The following is a 20,045-nucleotide window of genomic DNA, read 5'->3' on the forward strand; positions in this document are numbered from 1 at the left end:
GTTCCTTATTTACCTTCTCCACACCAGTCATGATTTTATAGGCCTCTATCATATCCTCCCTTAGGTCTGATCTACACTACGGGGAGGAGGTCGAACTAAGGTACGCGACTTCAGCTACGCGAATAGCGTAGCTGAAGTCGAACTACCTTAGTTCGACTGACTTACCCGTCCAGACGCGACGGGGTCGAACTCCGCGGCTCCAAGGTCGACTCCGCCACCACCGTTCGCGGTGGTGGAGTTCTGGAGTCGACCGGAGCGCGTGGGGAGTTCGAACTATCGCGTCTTGATTAGACACGATAGTTCGAACGCCGAGAAGTCGAACTCACCGCGTCGACCCGCGCGGTAAGTATGGACCTACCCTTAGTTGTCTCTTTTCCAAGCTGAAAAGTCACAGTCTTATTAATCTCTCCTCATATGGAGCAGTTCCATACCCCTAATCATTTTTGTTGCCCTTTTCTATACCTTTTCCAATTCCAATATATCTTTTTTGAGATGGGGTGACCACATCCACACAGTATTCAAATTGTGGGCATACCATGGATTTATATAGAGGCAATATGATATTTTCTGCATTTTTATCTATCCTTTTCATCTATCCTTTTCCTAATGATTCCCAACATTTTTTTGACTGCTGCTGCCCATTGAGTGGCTGTTTTCAGAGAACTATCCACACTAACTCCAAGATCTTTCTTGAGTGGTAACAGCTGATTTAGACCCCATCATTTTATATGTATAGTAGGGATTATGTATTCCAGTGTGCATGACTTTGCATTTATCAACACTGAATTTCATCTGCCATTTTGTTGCCCAGTTACCCAGTTTTGTGATATCCCTTTGTAATTCTTTGCAGTCTGCTATGGACATAACTAGCTTGAGCAATTTTGTATAATCAGCACATTTTGCCACCTCACAGTTTACCCCTTTTTCCAGATCATTTAGGAATATGTTGAACAGTACTAGTCCCAGTACATACCCTTGGGGGAGCACGGCCGGCTCCAGGCACCAGCTAAGGAAGCAGGTGCTTGGGGCAGCCAATATAAAGGGGCGGCACTCTGCCCGCTATTGAGGCGGCACGTCTGGGTCTTCTGCGGGAATTCGGCAGCGGGACCCTCAGTCCCTCTCTTCCTCTTTGAGCTGCCGCTGAAGTGCCTCCAAAAAGGAAGGGAGGGAGTGAAGGACCCGCAGCCGAACTGCTGCTGAAGAGTGGAGTGGTGCGATTGAGCTGCCGCCGCCGATCAGCTTTTTTTTTCTCCTGCCACTTGGGACAAGAGAAAACCTGGAGCCGGCTCTGTGGGGGAGAGCACTATTTACCTCTACATTTTGAAAACTGACCATTTATTACTACCCTTTGTTTTCTATCTTTTAACCAGGTACTGATCCCTGAGAGGACCTTCCCTCTTATCGCAGGACAGATTACTTTGCTTAAGATTCTTTGGCGAGGGACCTTGTCAAAGGCTTTCTGAAAATCAAAGTACACTATGTCCACTCTTGTCCTCATGCTTTTTGACTCCCTCAAAGAATTCTAGTAAATTGGTGAGGCATGATTTCCCTTTACAAAAACCATGCCCAGTACTTTATGCATAATATTTAGAATTGCATATTCCCTCCCATACTTTCCGCCTTCTAATTACACTTGTGTGTGCCAATCACCATGAGTTTTCAAAGATAATGGCCAATGACTCTGCAATCACATCTGCCAACTCCTTTAGCACCCTTGGATGCAGCGCATCTGGCCCCACGGACTTGTGCTCGTCCAACTTTTCTAAAAAGTCCCGAACCACTTCTTTCTCCACAGAGGGCTGGTCACCTCCTCCCCATGCTGTGCTGCCCAATGCAGTAGTCTGGGAACTGACCTTGTTTGTGAAGACAGAGGCAAAAAAAGTATTGAATACATTAGCTATTTCCACATTCTCTGTCACTAGGGCCTGGTCTACACTGGGGGTGGAGGGAACGATCTAAGATACGCAACTTCAGCTATGAGAATAGCGTAGCTGAAGTCGATGTATCTTAGATTGACATAGATTGACTTACTTCGCATCCTCGCGGTGCGGGATCGATGGCCACCACTCCCCCGTCAACTCTGCTTCCGCCTCTCGCCCCAGGTGGAGTTCCGCAGTTGACGGGGAGCGTGTTCGGGGATCGATGTATCGCATCTAGATGAGATCTACATTGATCCCCGATAGATCGATATAGACATACCCTAGGTTGCCTCCCTCATTCAGTAAGGGGCCTACACTTTCCTTGATCTTCTTCTTGTTGCTAACATACCTGAAGAAGCCCTTCTTGTTACTCCTAACATCTCTTGCTAGCTGCAACTCCAAGTGTGATTTGGCCTTCCTGATTTGACTCCTGCATGCCTGAGCAATATTTTTATACTCCTCCCTGGTCATTTGTCCAATCTTCCACTTCTTGTAAGCTTCTTTTTTGTGTTTAAGATCAGCCAGGATTTCACTGTTAAGCCAAGCTGGTTGCCTGCCATATTTACTATTCTTTCTACACATCGGGATGGTTTGTTCCTGCAACCTCAATAAGAGTTCTTTAAAATACAGCCAGCTCTCCTGGACTCCTTTCCCCCTCATGTTATTCTTCCAGGGAATCCTGCCCATCAGTTTCCTAAGGGAGTCAAAGTATGTTTTTCTGAAGTCCAGGGTCCGTATTCTGCTGCTCTCCTTTCTTTCTTGTGTCAGGATCCTGAACTTGACCATCTCATGGTCACTGCCTCCCAGGTTCCCATCCACTTTTGCTTCTCCTACTAATTCTTCCCGGTTTGTGAGCAGCAGGTCAAGAAGAGCTCTGCCCCTATTTGGTTCCTCCAGCACTTGCACCAGGAAATTGTCCCCTACACTTTCCAAAAAACTTCCTGGATTGTCTGTGCACTGCTCAGCATTGCTCTCCCAGCAGATATCAGGGTGATTGAGCCTGCCCCACCCTCACTCAGCAATGATGGCTCTTTCCTCAGGAGTGGGCCCAGCTCCCACTCTGAGCATTGTGCTCTGGCATGTGGGGTCACAGTGCCATTCAGGTTTGGCTCCATGGCCCCTCAATGAGACAGAATATCTTCAATATCTTGCAACTTTGTTATTTGAGGAATGGTGAATAACTTTCTTCAATGTGATATATCTACCCTTAAAGAAAATAACTAAATCCTGGGGTTTTTTACGTTTCCTAATATTATACACTCCACTGTAAGAGAGAGAGAGATTGAATCAAGGACTGTGTTCCCTGCCATTTACAATCCCCTGTTGCCTCCTCTCCTGTCTGTAATTTGATACCATTACAGTGACCACTCCAGGAAAGGCAGTGTTAAAAATCTTGTTCAGTATTGTCAACCTCTTTGATTGTGATGTTGCTGCTGGAAGTAAGCAGAGAGACAAGTCAATGTGATCTCGGTGGAACAGTAGCAAAATACTAGCTGACAAGTGGAAATGCTTGTACTCCCCTGAGAGGATCTTTGGACTGTATGCACCGAGGTGCTTTTGTGTTGGACACCATATAGTGGCAGTGTTTGTTATGGAGGGTTGAGGTACTAATCCCAAGTTTCTAGTAGCATCCCTACAGGGGTAGACTTAAGCTTGGTTTAAGTTAAAGTAGGCATACATCTTTTTCTGTCTCCTCCACATGTGGGTTACATTTGCTTAGATTCCATTAGGCACTGGTGGAGAAAGTTAAAGACATTTAAGTAAATATAATGGAGTTTAAGTTAACATTTTGGGGCCTGACTTACCATCTTGCACATCACTCTGAATTTGGCCCAAATGTGTGCATACATTAGATATTTTGACCTACACATACATACTTTGTAAAGACAAGTAAGATAATTTCAATAAATAAATAAATAAATAAATAAATAAGCTCTGAGTGAACCAGCAGGATTTATGCATAATGTATTTTAAAGGGAAAAAGTCACTCTTATTTTAAGATATTTTAGCGTTGATGGTGTTGTGGGGCCCTTTAATGGCATCTAATTTTTCTTTTTCTTAAAGTATTTTCACTGAATAATTATTTCTTAAAAACTGAAGTTGAGACTTCATTTTAATAATCACCGCAATGTGAATTTACACTTGCCTCTGCCTAGGGGGTAAACAGTTTCACTTAGATAATGTCTGCACACTGTAAAATGTATCCATGGCATAGTACTACTCTCTAGTGCAAAAAACAACCATCCAAAAACAAAGTTAATTTATTATTAGTGGCTGAAACTAAATGCACAAAAGTGAAGAAATTCGGAGTTAAGGCCTCAGCTTTTTTTCTGTAACTCAACATGCTCTGTTTATGTATTGCAGCATCTGCTGTCGGTTATGTAAGATCTGTTGCAAGAACTTGCGGTATGTGGTGAGTAAAGGACAGAGTTCATGTTTAACTCTGAATTTTCTGGGTTTTAAGGATTCAAATTTAGACATTTCCCACCTCTACTCATTGTAATATAATTTAATTTGATTTTTTAAATTATTATTATCACCATCATCAGTGGCAATAATAACACTGTAGTAGTGTCTACAGATTCCAGTCCCATTGTACAACCATAAGTAAAAGATGTTCCCTGTACAAAAGAGTCTACCATATAAGTAGGGTTAAAAAGAAGGTTAGCAATCAATGGATAAAATCCTGTTCACCATAGTCAGATGAGTAGTCAACTGAACTACTCATAAGAGTAAAGTGAGCATGGTTTTGTCCAATAATACTCATTAGTAGCTTATTTAGTAGTAAATAACAAGTTAAACCATTATGTGATGAATTCCTCCTTTAATAACAATAGCAAGAAGAGAACACAGGGACTCAGTGTCTACCTATGAACCAGGATTTGTTTAACCTGAAGCAACTTGCAGAAGGTTAACACAGAATTTTTTTTATCAGTAATATCTGGCAGCATTTAGTATCAGAGAACAGATAGGCTAACACTGCTGAATTACCGTAATTGATTAGGTCAACATTTTTAAAGTCTGTACTGACAAGTTGCACTTACAAAAACACTGAATTCTTCACTTGAGTCAAGTGTTTTGTAAACAACCTGGACATTCACCCTTTGAACTATGTAGACATTTTGCTGAGGAAAATCTAGTATATGATCATTTAATTAAAGAAGGTATCCAAATGCATACATAAAGGGGAAGACTTACAGGTGCATGAGCAGCCTTCATTCTAGCATTTCCTAACTTTTCAGTGCTTGACTTTGCTATCTTAACATTTTATAAAACACCATCACACTTTACACACACTTTACACACTTTATCTATGCATTGTGGCAGGGTGGATAGTATACTCTCCATTGTTCCTCGCTGTTTTATGTACATATTTAGGGTTGGTAGAATTCAAATCAAAATTTATTTTTTCTAATGTTGACATGTAATGGTAGAAAAAGTATGATAATATCTTCTAATGCATTAGAAGTAGTATATGATCACATAAGTAAAGGCTATCTGAATGCATATGAACAAGGGATCAGAGCAAAAGTTACACACACAACATTAACTTTGACATTTCCTCACTTCTGACTTTTTATTTGTTTTTGCAGCTATAATACACCCTTAACTTACTGCATGGAATTTCCTATGTTTTGTTTTAAAAATATTTGGGGGAAAATCAGTAGAAGAATCTTGAGACTTTAGGAACTTGCTGCTGTACTAATTTTCAGGAATAATGGATTGGTTCCACTCTCTTCATGCTAAAAACAGCCACATTGTTTTTGCTTAAACTTTGCACAGTATTTCACCTTTAGTCAAAGCATGGAAATTTTCAGCCTGAATGAGGAAAATTTCATAACATTACCAGCTGTGAGGTAATATACCAATATGAATGTTGAAACAATAGGTCTTTTACATATTAGGTTCCTGTTGTTCCATGATTTATGATCCATCACTGTTGTATGTGCAAATCAAAAACTTCTTATATTTTTTTCCCTGAGAGTCTATGAGCCTCATTTCCTCCCTTCTCTCTCTCTCTCATTCTCTCCCCTGCCTTTGATTCCCTCTGTTTCTTGGCGAGTGAGTTAAGGGAGAGGGAATGAATGAGTAAAGAAGTAGATTAAATGAAGGAGGGTACAGAATGAAAAAGGAATAGCGTGAAGGTGAGAGAGACTGAACTTACATATTTTAAACTTGACCTCAAGCAGACATTCATTCTACACACAGGACATATACAGAGGGAACATTTATTATATGCATGTTTATTAGCTATAAAATATAAATATATGATGACTATTAAAGTATAAACCAGGAGGATACAATCTATCATATAATTTATATAAACTAATATTTATAGTCTGATTAATTTAAATTCTTATGTCAGTGTTTACTTAAATACTAGGAGTAGAATAATGAATATTTAATGGTGGGTGAGTAATTCTATGTCAGAATAATTCAAGGCTTAGACACAGTGGTTCTGTTTATCTAACAATGAAGTTGATTTTGACATCCATTCAGCTTTTTTAACACAAAGTTCTAATGCAAAGCATTTGAAGCACCCCATTGTTATTAAAGATGTTAAAAACAACCCATATATGATGGGGACATTCCCCCCTCAAAATGTCCAGACTTTATTTTTATATTCAGAGTTCACTTTTGGTCTGTGAACTAAAAGAACCAAATGATGAGCCAGACAAAACCAATGGACATGCAACAACCCTAATAGTCTTCTGAGAATGAAAGGGTGAGACACCGAGTGACTCTTTCTTCAGGAATGTTTTCTTAATATTCAGAAATGCCATTTCTGAAAGGAATATACAATTTATAACATCACAGGAAATTGAATTATTGTTCTATTTTAAATGCAGGAGTCCCGGAGAGTAGAATGAAGTAGAAAATGTATGTTTATTCATTAATTTATTTCAGTTTCAGTATATAAAACATAAAAGATTGCCTATCTCAGACCTAGGCAATCTGGGAAGTAATTAAAAATGTATTTCTAAGACACATATATAGTAGTAGCAAAACAACAACTTTCTCTGCACAAAAAAAGTCAGACCACAAAACTGGAAATCCCTCACCTCAGCTCCTACAAAACTCCAATTCCCTCCCCCTCAAATAGAATAATAGAAATGTAGGGCTGAAAGGGACCTTGAGAGGTTATCTAGTCCAGCTCCTGCACTGAGGCAGGACCAACTATTCCTAGGCCATCTCTAGTAGGTTTTTGTCTAACCTGTTCTTAAAACCCTCCAGTGATTCCACAACCTCCCTAGGTAACCTGTTCCAGTGCTTAACTACAGTTAGAAAGTTTTTCCTAATCTCTAACCTAACTCTCCCTTGCTGAAGACTAAGCCAGTTACTTATTTCTTGTCCTTCCTTTAATGGACATGGAAAACAATTGCTCACCATCCTTTTCATAACAGCCCTTAACATATTTGAAGGTTCCCCCCTCACTTCTTTTCTCAAGACTAAACATGTCCAGTTTTTTTAACCTTTTCTCAAATATCATGTTTTCTAAATCTTTTATCATTTTTATTGTTCTGGACTCTAATTTGTTCACATCTTTCTTAAAGAGTGGTGCCCAATACTTCAGCTGAGGTCTTACCAGTGCCAAGTACAGCAGAACAATTACCTCCCATTTCTTACATATTACACTCATGTTAATAAATCTCAGAATTATGTTAAGCTTTTTTGCAATGCATCACATTGTTGACTCATATCCAGTTTGTGATTCACTGAAATGTCCTTGTCTGCAGTACTACTGCCTAGCTATTTATTTCCCATTTTGTATTAGTGCACTTGATTTTTGACTTCCTAAGTGTAGTACTTTGCACTTGTCTTTATTGAATTTCATCTCACTGAGTCGAGACCAATTCTCCAGTTTATCAAGTACCAGACCCAGGACAGACCTTGCAGTACCCGACTAGATATGTTCTCCCAGTTTGACAATACATTATTGATAACTACTCTTTGAGTATGGTTTTTCAACCAGTTGGGTACCCACCTGTAGCGGGGTGGTCACCCCGCTCCAGTTAGAAAGGGGTTAAAAGCAGCCAAGGGAGGCGGGTTGGGTAATCAGCCACAGGTGTGGTTGCACCCAATTAGGGCACAGCTGGCCCTGATAAAAGGGCAGGCTGAGAGAGTGGGAGGAGAGACTCTTGTTTCCAGGGGTGGCTCTAGCCATTTCGCTGCCCCAAGCACGGCGGCACGGCGCGGGGTGCGCTCTGTTGGTCGCCGGTCCCGCGGACGTGCCTGCAGAGGGTCCGCTGGTCCCATGGCTCCGGTGGACCCTCCGCAGGCACGTCTGCGGGAGGTCCACCGGAGCTGCCTGCCGCCCTCCCGGCAACCGGCAGAGCGCCCCCCACGGCTTGCCGCCCCAAGTATGCGCTTGGCGTGCTGGGGTCTGGAGCCGCCCCTGCTTGCTTCAGCTGGGGAGCAGAGAGGACCAGACTGCCTGGGAGAGCAAGCAGGGTACCTGAGGCAGAGCAGGGCTGGGGAAAGGCAGTCAGAGCTGAGGCGCTCTGCCTGGTGAGCCCCCAGGCTGAGGCTTTACTGAAGGCCAGGGGAGATAGTAGGGCTGCAGGGAGGCAGCTGGGGCTAGAAAGGCAGCAGGTCCAACCCCCTTGCCAGTGGTGAGTGGCCATTATAGACTACAGTTTGCCACTGAGGGGCTAGATGATGATGACTGGCAGTAGCCACTGAGGCAAAGTGGGTATAGGGATTTGGGGGTCCTCTGGGAGGGGAGACCCAGAGTGTGGGGGCACTGTTGTGGTAAGGGGCACTGGGGTCTGGGAGGGACGCAGGGCCTGAAATGCTAGAAGTGGTGGAGATTTACAGAAAGCAGGTTCCGGTAGGAAGACACCGGCCAGCAGCAGGTGCTCTGAGGCTGGAATCGAGCTAATTCCCGGATGACCAGCAGGAGGTGCCACACTGGTGAGTTGGCGCTTTGCTACACCACCTTATAGTAATTTCATCTAGATCACATTTTCCTAATTTGCTTATGAGAATGTAATGTGGTAATGTGTCAAAAGCCTTACTAAACTCATGATGTATCACGTCTACTGCTTTACTGCTATTCAGTAGGCCAGTAACCCTGTCAAAGAAGCAAATTAGGTTGATTGGGCATGATTTGTACTTGACAAATCCATGCTGGCTATAATTTATAACCCTATTATTCTCTAGGTACATATTATTAAACTGATTGTTTAATAATTTGTCCCAGTATCTTTTCCAGGTATCAAGTTAGCCTGACTGGTCTATAATACCCTGGGTTCCCTTTTTCCCTTTTTAAAAGATAGGTACTATATTTGCTCTTCTCCAGTCCACGGGGACCTCACCCATCCTCCATGAGTTCTCAAAGATAATCACTAATGGTTCCAAGATTTCTTAAACTAGTTCTTTAAATACCCTAGGATGAATTTCATCCAGCCCTGCCAAATGACTATATTAATCCTATCTAAATATTCTTTAACCTGTTCTTTACCTATTTTGGCTTGTGTTCCTTCCCCCTTGTTGTTGATATTAATCGTGTTAAGTATCTGGCCACAATTAACCTTTTTAGTGAAGACTGAAGCAAAATAGGCATAAAACACCTCAGCCTTCTTGATGCTGTGCATTTTTTTGCTCGCCTTCCCTGCTAAGTAGAGGACCTACACTTTCCTTCATCTTTTCCTTGTTCCTGATGTATTTATAGAACCTCTTCATATTGCTTTTCATGTCCCTTGCTAGGTGGAATTTATTTTGGGCTAGATTCACAAAGGGACTTAGGTGCCTAACTGCCACTTTAGGCACCTGAGTCCGAGATATAGGTACCACGGGTATTCACAAAACTCCCACTCAGCTGCTGCTGTTGACTTGGGCTTGCAGGGCTTGAGCTATGGAACTGTTTAACTGCAGTGCTGATGTTTGGCTTGGGCTCGAGCCTGGGCTGTGGGAGCCTCCGCCCCTGAAAGTCTACATCACAGTTAAAAAGCTACATTGCCTAAGCCCCATGAGCCTGAGTCAGCTGACACAGGCTAACCAGGGGTATTTAATTGCAGTAGAGACATACCCATAGATGCAAGTTATCTGGGCCTGCTGATTTTAAAAATGTCTAACTTTAGTCACACTGTTTAACATCCTCCTGAGATACTAGAGGAATGAAAAGAGTGTTATCAGATGATATGACTGTCATCTGTTCCCCCCCCCAAATACAGAACACTATTGGGTTCCATAAAAAAGAACAATGAATGTGCCCCCCAGCTCCCACCTATATGGTTTTATTACTCTGTGGATCCATGCTCCTGGCGTGTACATTCCCCCTTCCATCCCATTTTCATGCAGAACTAGAGATGTGTCTCAGAGATCGTCATAAAACACAGGGGATGTAGGTTGAGTGCACAGTAGCATCTTGGTTGTTCGATGTGTGGCTTCTTGGCTGTTTTGCCTCTGTGAAGCAGACTTACATGTTTTCAAGCTGCCTTTGGCTCTTCCATTGGCAGGTAAGACAACTCAACATTTGGTCTAATGTCATCACACAGGAAAGTCAAGTGAGAAACTTGAACTTAAGCTTAGAAGCATATTTGAAATAACACATATAATATAGCCAGTTTAATGACTGATAATGATAAAGTTGAGGGGGAAATGGCAAAAGTAGGAAATTCAAAAGTTAAAGCTGGCACTTCACTCTTAATCTGCCTTGCTACAAAAATCTTATATAATATTTAAAAACATTTATACAATTGTAGGGCCAAATTCTGACTTCAGATACACCAAGAAACAGTGAGTAATTCCATTGGCTTTGCCCTAGTGTGTGTTGATAACAAGTGTTAACACACAATACAGCCTCTTATCTATGGGACAGGTAAAGAAAGGAAATGTGGTGTACACCTCTCATCCACAGGGGGTGGGGGTGACCAACCAACCCAACCTTCCCTGCCTGGTGCTCTCTGCCCTCCATGCCTGGCTGGGCCCCGGGACGGATCCATCTCTCCTGGTACTTGGCGCCATGTGTTCCTGGGGGAATGCAGGGTCACATGCCCCCCCCCTTCATATTTCTGCCAGGGTTCAGACCAGAATGTGGCCAGCAGCAGCCTTTCGGCACTGTGCAGGAGCCACTGGACCCCACCCACTCACTGCTGGTGGGCGGGCGGTTGGCGAGCAGGGATCCATCCAGCAGCAGGACCCACCAGTACTGATGGTGGGGAGACAGAAAATATGGGACAATTTGCCCAGTTTTAAGAAAAAGTTGGGACACCTGCAGGAGGGCTTAAATATGGAACTGTCCCTTTAGTCACTTTAGTCTAATGGAACCTTCAGTATTTTAGATGGGAAAAATCCATTGCAGCATAGAGTCTGAGGGGAAAAATCAAGTACACGACTTATATGAACAGATCAGAGCCTAGGCCCTAACTCAAGAAAACAACCCTATTTTGGAAAACATGTGCTTAAATATTTCCCTGAGGAGGGCTGGACTTAAGCATGTGTTTTATTGCTTTCCTCAATCAGGGGCCTGTGCTGTATAAATACAAAATAAAAAAATGCATTACAAATATATCATATGTTTAGACCTGCAAAGAAATTCCAAGCTGATGCTTCATTAAAGGTGTTGGAAGGAAATTCCATGCTGACATTGTATCAAGATGTTGTATGAGGAAAAAAAGTTACTTAAAATGCAATCTAACTAGTACATATTTATTCAAGACAGTCTTATTTATTGCTAGAACTAGGAGAGCTTTGTTGTAAACAATGTATTTGGCAAATTGAAGTGTTTTTTTGGTTTATGAATTCTCTGAAAATTATTCACTGCTTTTACAGATTTATTTGTTTAGAAATTGTCTATTAGTTTTTATGAACATATTTGACCAATGAATGTTTGCAAATTCTTTGTAATGACTACAGCTGGTTGAAAAGTTTTGAAATATTTCATTGAAATTTCAAATGTCATAATACAAGGACAAAATCTGTGTGAAAATGTTCACAAAAATTATGTTTTGTATTTCAATCAGTTTTGTTAGCTGGTATTCAACTGATTATTTGATAATAAGAAATCTGCTATGCATTACTGATCATCTAATTTGTGTTATTTTTTCTGTTTCCCAATTAGATGACCTAATGTTTATAAACTTCTAACAAGAATTATTTTTTTCATTATAAATCTGATTTTATTTCTTGATATTGGTTATGGATCCAAAATTTGTTGAACATTTCTATAAACAAAACTTTAGTCATATTTTTTTGCAAATAGGAAACAAAGCTAAGCTAAAATGATTATTGTTACTACAAATAATATCAGTCCAGTATAAATCCAGTTGCTAGTTCACTGAACTTTTCAGATACACATTTTTATACTATTCCATTAGCCTTCTTTGTTGCACTTTCCCTAGGATGACATGAAACGTTATACTAGAGCAGCATGATAAAGCTACAGTATGTTGGTTTCTAGTATTGTGAAATTGAGGGAGTACATTTCTAGATATTCATGGATAATTTTAGCGCACAGTGATTGTTACTTCATTCCTTAGTTGAGGGATGTGGGAGGTTTGTCCCTGTCACAGGCTGGCTCCTGACATTTTAAAGCAAGCTAGGCCCGGCCTTAAGAACATAAGAACATAAGAATGGTCATATGGTGTCAGATCAAAGGTCCATCAAGGTCCATCTAGCCCAGTTTCCTGTCTTCCAATGCCAGGTGCCCCAGGGGGAATGAACAGAACAGGTAATCATTAAGTGATCCATTCCCTGTCACTCATTTTCCTCACTAGGATTTAACTTCAACTTTTTAAGGATGCCTTTTTGCCTCTCACTGCTTCTTTTACTTTGTTTAGCAATGGTGGCACTTAACTGTGACCTGACAGCTATCCCCCAGCTGACTGTGGTGGAGACTTACTTATAGTGACTGACCCAACTGCTGGGAAACTGAGAAATGACTATCTACTCATATTAGGGAGGAGACCCTGGAAAGAAGAATAAGAGGAGCTTCCTCTCTAGGAAGAGCCTGGGGAAGTCAGGCTTGAAGGCCCACAGGGAGCAGAGATAGTGTCTGCAAAGAGCAAGGAAATCCTGTAGGGAAGCTGCCAGAATCCTGGGATGGGGAGGGCTGGGAGGAAGCCACACGAGAGAAGCTCTATAGGGACCAGGAAGCAGTGAACTTCAGGAGCCTGAGGGGGCAGAAGAATGATTAGTTTGGGTATTTATTTGGGTTTACAGTGGGACTTTTAGTTACCCTGGAAAGGCACTGTAATTAAGAGGTGAGCTGGCCAGAGGGCCAGGCCATAGGAGACCCAGAGGCCAAAATGTGGGGCTAAGGCAGTGGTCAAAAGAGAGTGCAAGGAAAAAAATTGCCTGTAATGCTGTGACTTGACGCAAGCAGGGACTTTGATGGTAAGAGAAACTGATAAGTCCTACACAGCAGACCTCTAAAGGATCTACTAGAGGTAGGAGTAGCATTCACACTACCAAGGGGTCCACAGTGCAAAGAATGAACCTGATCAACCTTCATAAATTAGGCCTTTCTCCTGCAAGTGCCGAGCACTCTAGCCCAGTTCAGCAAACCATTTAATCATGTGCTTAACTTCAGTAGGATTACTGAATTATTTACTCACTTACTTTGCTTTAAGTACTAGTACTTTGCTCTTACTTACTAGTAAATATGCTGAAGTATTTTACTAGATTGGGTTTGAGCACTCAAAGCTTTGCAGGTTTGAGCCTTCTCCTCAGTGTGGATTCAGTCCATAGTAGTTTATGCTTTGCCTTGTAGATTTGGAGGGAAGAGGAACATGGTGAAGAATATCCTTGCGGTGGGTGTCTCTATTATGAAGCATGCATTTCTTGAAAGGAGATTGTTCTACTGTCTCTGCTTACACTGCTATCATGGCTTGTTAAAATCTGTGGTATATGGAAGAGTAGCCTGATCCTCTATCACAATTTTTACAATCTCCTTTCAAGAAATGCATGCTTCATAATAGAGACACCCACCGCAAGGATATTCTTCACCATGTTCCTCTTCCCTCCAAATCTACAAGGCAAAGCATAAACTACTATGGGCTGAGGGGAAGGCTCAAACCTGCAAAGCTTTAAGTGCTCAAACCCAATCTAGTAAAATACTTCAGCATATGCTTAAAGCAAAGTAAGTGAGTAAATAATTCAGTAATCCTACTGAAGTTAAGCACATGATTAAATGGTTTGCTGAACTGGGCTAGAGTGCTCGGCACTTGCAGGAGAAAGGCCTAATTTCTGAAGGTTGATCAGGTTCATTCTTTGCACTGTGGACCCCTTGGTAGTGTGACTGCTACTCCTACCTCTAGTAGATCCTTTAGAGGTCTGCTGTGTAGGACTTATCAGTTTCTCTTACCATCAAAGTCCCTGCTTGCATCAAGTCACAGCATTACAGGCAATTTTTTTCCTTGCACTCTCTTTTGACCACTGCCTTAGCCCCACATTTTGGCCTCTGGGTCTCCTATGGCCTGGCCCTCTGGCCAGCTCACCTCTTAATTACAGTGCCTTTCCAGGGTAACTAAAAGTCCCACTGTAAACCCAAATAAATACCCAAACTAATCATTCTTCTGCCCCCTCAGGCTCCTGAAGTTCACTGCTTCCTGGTCCCTATAGAGCTTCTCTCGTGTGGCTTCCTCCCAGCCCTCCCCATCCCAGGATTCTGGCAGCTTCCCTACAGGATTTCCTTGCTCTTTGCAGACACTATCTCTGCTCCCTGTGGGCCTTCACGGATGATGTGCATTCTGCACCTTCTGCATCTGACCACTTCTCCCACCATACTCCAAATGAAACTCTGTTAGCTGCTAAACAAGCACATATTCCCTTTTTATGTCACAGACATTACTGACATTCAAATGTTATCAGGATTAATATATGGCCTTTGTGAAAAAGTTATGTGCATGCCATGCAAAGGAACCAATGCTGCCTGACTAAACTAAGTTGGCATAGACAAGTGTGATTTGTCGAAGAAGACAGACGTTCTGCACTAATGAATGAGTGAGCAATGCAGTGTGGGTAGAAGCAAACTGCCAAGCAGCAGGATCACTCCCAAGAATACATCAAAGCTGTTCCTATTATATGGCATGACTCAGTTCTTTCTAAGTATTGGTGGGTCAATCTTCTCACTTTTCACTGTTTTTTAAATGTATACAAACAAAAATTATATGGCATTAGAAGTGTCAGTATGTTAAACTCATTAGCCATGCAAAGCAGGACTCAAAATATTCTTTAGCTTTTGCTTAGACCCTAGCCACATGTATCTTACCAGATATGCCAAGTATCCTGTCTTTATCTGTCTGTGCTAGTATTACGTGAGTCTCATTTCTTTTTATGCTGACTTTCCTCCAAAAATCACTAGAGCAATTTATAAATTACAGGCCATAGTAAATTATTGGAGAATAAGGCTCAATGTGAAGTATCTATATGCCAGTGGAGTCAGAGGGTCTTCCAAGTCTTCCAAGGATGTGACAGAATTACATAGGTGGGGAGGGGAGGAGAGAGATATTTGTTGTAAAGGTGCAAGTAAGCAACTTTTTCATAACTAAAGTGAGGGGGAGGAGGGCATGTTCCACATCATCACACATTGCACAATTCAGCAACAGGATGTGACAGTTATAGGTTGAGCCATATTCTGCCCATGTGAGTAAATGAATAACCACTGTCAGCCTGTCTTATTCAGTGGCTTAATACAGCTGTTAGTCTCAAAAATCAATTCTCTTTTACAAATATGGGAAAATACTCTCCTACCTGTTTTTTGTCTCTCACATTTAATGTCACTCCAATCAAAATCATGTTTCCCAATGTTTAAAATTGAGAGCCCAGATCAAGTAAGACAGTCAGTTACAATGCACTTAACTATCAAGACCCAATATGGTGTATTTATTGATAGAATATCATACATCAAGTATATTTGTTAAATATTGAGGAATGGAACAGCAAACAAAAAATGGAGATAGTTAAGCAGTGCACACATCATGGACTAGTTTATTGCATTTATAAACAGCTTTGATAATCATCTGTTGAAAATAAGTGTAATAATTGGGTGTAATTGTATATTCAAAGCTAAAGTTCCCAAGTGGTGGATGGGGGAAGGAGAGCCCAGATACTGTGATTTTTGGGCCAGATTTTTAAAGGCGTATAGGCCTGACATCAATGAAGGTTAGGCTTCTTGTCACTTTTGAAAATCCCACTAAGTGCTTATCTGCCTTTCTGGGTGCCTAGGTACCTTTACCAATATATAACTAAAGACATAGAGCTGGCAAACTGAAAATATTAGAAAAGAGGCTTCATTTTAATACCTCATGTCCAATGCATTTCAGTTTTTTATTGTTTAAAATGCGATGTGTATGACAGTGGTCCAACTGGGGGTTATAAGTGGGAATGCTACAGCCACATTCCTCACTGATGCCATTTAGGAAAAATGATGAGCCGGGGGGAACCATCCCTTTTCCCGTCTATTACAAGCACTGATGAATGCCATGGTTTAGGAATCAGTGAGATTCTGACATATTTTTAATGGCCTCTGAGATCCTTTGTTAAAGGACCATCAGTGGCTTGAAATTGCACTTCTTGGAGGATATGGTATTGTGTATGTTTCCTAGCATTAAAGCAGCCATTTTTTTCCTGGGCAAAGAGTAGGTTGGTCAGAATCCTGGTTTGCAAGGTTGTTCTGGTCTGGAGGAATAGTCCTGGTACTCCAACTGGTTTTACTTAAATCAGCCTCAGTAAATCTGAGGACTGCCCACCTGTTTTCTCCATTAGCTTTGCTGTGTGTGCCTCCTTCAGCTGCCTCCTCAGTTTCTCCCCATTCCTTTGCCGGCTAATCAGCTGGTGAGCAGAAGCCACTTCTGCTTCCAGTGACAGCAGAGTGGCACAAAGACAGCATCTGTTGAAGGAATTCAATGCAACAGCAGAGGGCAGCTCCTGACCCACTGGGAGAAAGATCTTTAGACCTGTGTGTCGGCTTTGGCAGGGAGAGAGGAGACATGGAGAGTGTGTCCAGGAGCCATGGAGTGGGCTAAGAGGAAACAGGAAATATGGGGGTGGGGAGATTGAGAGGAAGAGGGTTCCTGCAGGGATGCTGGGCAGTGAAGAAGGTAAGAGACCTTGGGGTGAGGATTAGATCTGGGCAAAGAAAAAAGCAAATAGTTGAAAATGCAGAAGTAGGACAGAGGATACAACCAGAAGGATTAGAGCAAGAAATGTGTAGGAGGGAGGGAAATATTTAGGAGGAGGGATAGCTCAGTGGTTTGAGCATTAGCCTGCTAAACCCAGGGCTGTGAATTCAACCCTTGAGGGGGCCACTTAGGGATCTGGGGCAAAAATCAGTACTTGGTCCTGCTAGTGAAGGCAGGGGGCTGGACTCAATGACCTTTCAAGGTCCCTTCCAGTTCTAGGAGATAGATATATCTCCAATTATTATGTACAAAGTTGCCTATGCATCCTTCATTCATCTCCCTTGTGCATATGCATTATGACAGTCTTTACATGATCACATACTATTTTTCCAAAGGCCCCCTGCCTCATTCAGTGTGGATGAATCAGGTACACTGGAAGAGGCTGTTGTCAGTCTGTAGGACCCTTGCCTCATTTGTTGCAGAAGTTGGGAAGTGTTAAGAACAAGGCAGGGGATTGCAGGAAGAGGCAGGATGCTCTCATGGTTAAGGCAGTTGAATGCTGTCTTTAAGAATTCGATTCTGTCTCTGTCTCTGCCCACACAGTTCCTGTTTGATGCTGGGCCAATCACTTAAACCAGACATTTCACTAATTGTGTGTGCCTAATTTTTCTGAGTGCTTGACTTGAGACCCTGAGGTCTGATTTGCAGAAGTGCTGAGCACTCAGTTGCAACTGAAGACAATGGGAGCTGTGCTTTGAACATATAACATGCTGTATAATGCTAAGAACTTTGAAAAATCAGACCTTAGACATCTCAGATTGGACACCCCAGATCTGTTGATTCTTTTGATCTTACTCTCTCTAGGCCTCCTTTCCCCATCTGTAAAATGGAGATAATAGGCCCCTTACCTCAAAGGGGTGTTATGAAAAGCTCATTAATGTTTGTGAACAGCTCAGATACTATAGTGATGGGTAGGAAAGCCCAGGGGGAAATAATTTGGTCTTCAGAGTAGGGTTTGAATAGTGTGCAGTAAATAAGGCCTGGGACCACACATTGAACAATCAGAAGAAAATAAAATGATGCAAAGTGGATGGATGTCACACCCATTTCAGAATTTCATGATGTCATGTCTTTGTAGCGTGAGAGTGAAAAAGGCAATTTTATTGTCCTAAAGCATGCTCAGTGATGTAGTGTTGTGTATATACTGGATTCATGAATATTTTATCTGCTTTAAGATGAGGATGCCTATTGAGAGTTAGGTATGTGTTAGCCAAGGATGCAGAGGGTATCCTGTGACTTTTGGAATCAATCATAAAAATATGAAGTACAAAGGATTTAATGAATTTTCCAACATATCATCTGGCACATATTTAATAAAATGTCAGTAGCAGAGCTGAGAGAACCATCCCACTTCTAGTTTAAACAGCACCTCATTAACTCTTGGGTCTTGTTTGTAGAGCAGGTTGAAAAATTTCAACCAGGACCACTCATTTGCACACAAATGGCAAGCCGTGCATTCACAGCACATTTTTTGAAGGTTCCCTTTAGTTAGTCTTATATAGCATATCTCCTTATATAGATGTTATGCAGGGACATAGATTTATGGTAGTTCTAATAAAACAGTAAACTGCAATCTAAAGAAAGCTTGCATTTAGGAAATGAATGGGTTTCTTTTGTTCTGTTCACCCAGAATCTCAAAACCCTGCAACTAATGATACGTTTGCAAATGGTGAATGACTTTTGTGAAGTTACTAACCTTTACCTAGACAGAAACACGTCTTTTTAAATAGAGAATTTTGATTAAAATGTGACAGATACATGTCAAGGAAATAGTTCCTTTGTGACTGCAAATTTAATGACTCTTGATTTTGACAAACTGGCTGGTTATTTCCAAAACTCAAACGTTCACATTTTAAGTAGGGGTATTGACAAGGTTGTGCTGACACAACATTAGCTTTGTCATATGTCAAACCCTAAGATTTTCCTGTTCTTTATCAACCTGGTTTTGAGCCTAGGTATGGCATGGGGCTTGAGCTAGTCTTTGGTGATGATGTCCCTCCAGGAATAGACAGAAGTCAAGTGTTCGTGTTGATTCTCTTAGATCTACTGGGCAATGTTTGATAACCTTGATTATTGTTTTGTTAACTCTCCTGTGGACCCTGGAGGGCGTAGGCAGCATTGCATAAGAGGCTTCCTGAGGGAAGGTCTGAGTGGACAAATCTCTTTTGTGGAGTTCCACGGGGTTCTAGTCTTTGTCTTCCATTCAAAAAGAATGTGAGACCACTGGAGGAGATGAAATGATCTAGGCTGCAATGATATCAGCATGCAAATGACAAACAGCAAAGCTCTGTCTCCTTTTCTGTTAAACCCAGATGGTTCTTTTGCTTTCCAGTGTCTGGTTGAGACAAGATCTTGCCTGAGAATGAGTGAGCAGAAGTCCAGTCCACACAAGAGAAAGAGGAAGCCTATAGAGGATACTTGATAGAAGATACGGTAAGGATAGTATCTTCTAAGTGGTTTCCATCTGCTTTGTCATCCTCAATTACTTCTAGATTCCTGGATATCATTAGTGTCTCAAAGTTATTTTTTCATTTGTTAGTGGTTTGCAGCAATTTCTCTCTGGTGCAGACCTCACCATGGTTCTGCATACCTTGGTAAACTCTGGACAACTGTTCTATATTCTATATACCGGGTACTCCTGAAATCACTTGGAAAAAAACATTGCTGGAGAATATGGCTTCCCTCTGAACTGGTATTATTAGCCAAAGGGGGCATAATACACCAACTGTTCAAAGACTACATTAGCTCACTCTGGATTTCTGAGGGCAATGCAATGTGTCAACACTGATTATAGAGTCTAAATTGCTTGAGTCTTGCTCTCACCCTACATATAATTGCCAACATGGCAGTAGAGGACAGCTGAGCTGCTTTTGCTATCAGTTTCTAGATCTGAAGTCTGGAGGCAGGATATTTGTAATGGAGGGCTCTTGTCTATAAAATCTGATTTCCCCTCTGATCTACCAGAGCTTGCTGATCTTCAGAACATAGTGTTAAGGCC

At 41.7% G+C, this 20,045-nt stretch overlaps 1 long non-coding RNA gene across 2 annotated transcripts in view; it reads left to right on the plus strand.

Moving 5' to 3' along the window:
• The window catches only part of LOC123378596, an 81,580-nt gene that overhangs the window by 54,219 nt on the left and 7,316 nt on the right, over nt 1-20,045 (plus strand). For both annotated transcript variants that reach the window (XR_006582664.1, XR_006582666.1), the window contains exons 5-6: nt 4,284-4,332; nt 19,380-19,480. This is a non-coding gene — a long non-coding RNA (uncharacterized LOC123378596). The remainder of the gene's footprint in view (nt 1-4,283; nt 4,333-19,379; nt 19,481-20,045) is intronic.

The sequence above is a fragment of the Mauremys mutica genome, chromosome 1 (assembly GCF_020497125.1).
Source record: "Mauremys mutica isolate MM-2020 ecotype Southern chromosome 1, ASM2049712v1, whole genome shotgun sequence".
NCBI lineage: Eukaryota > Metazoa > Chordata > Testudines > Geoemydidae > Mauremys > Mauremys mutica.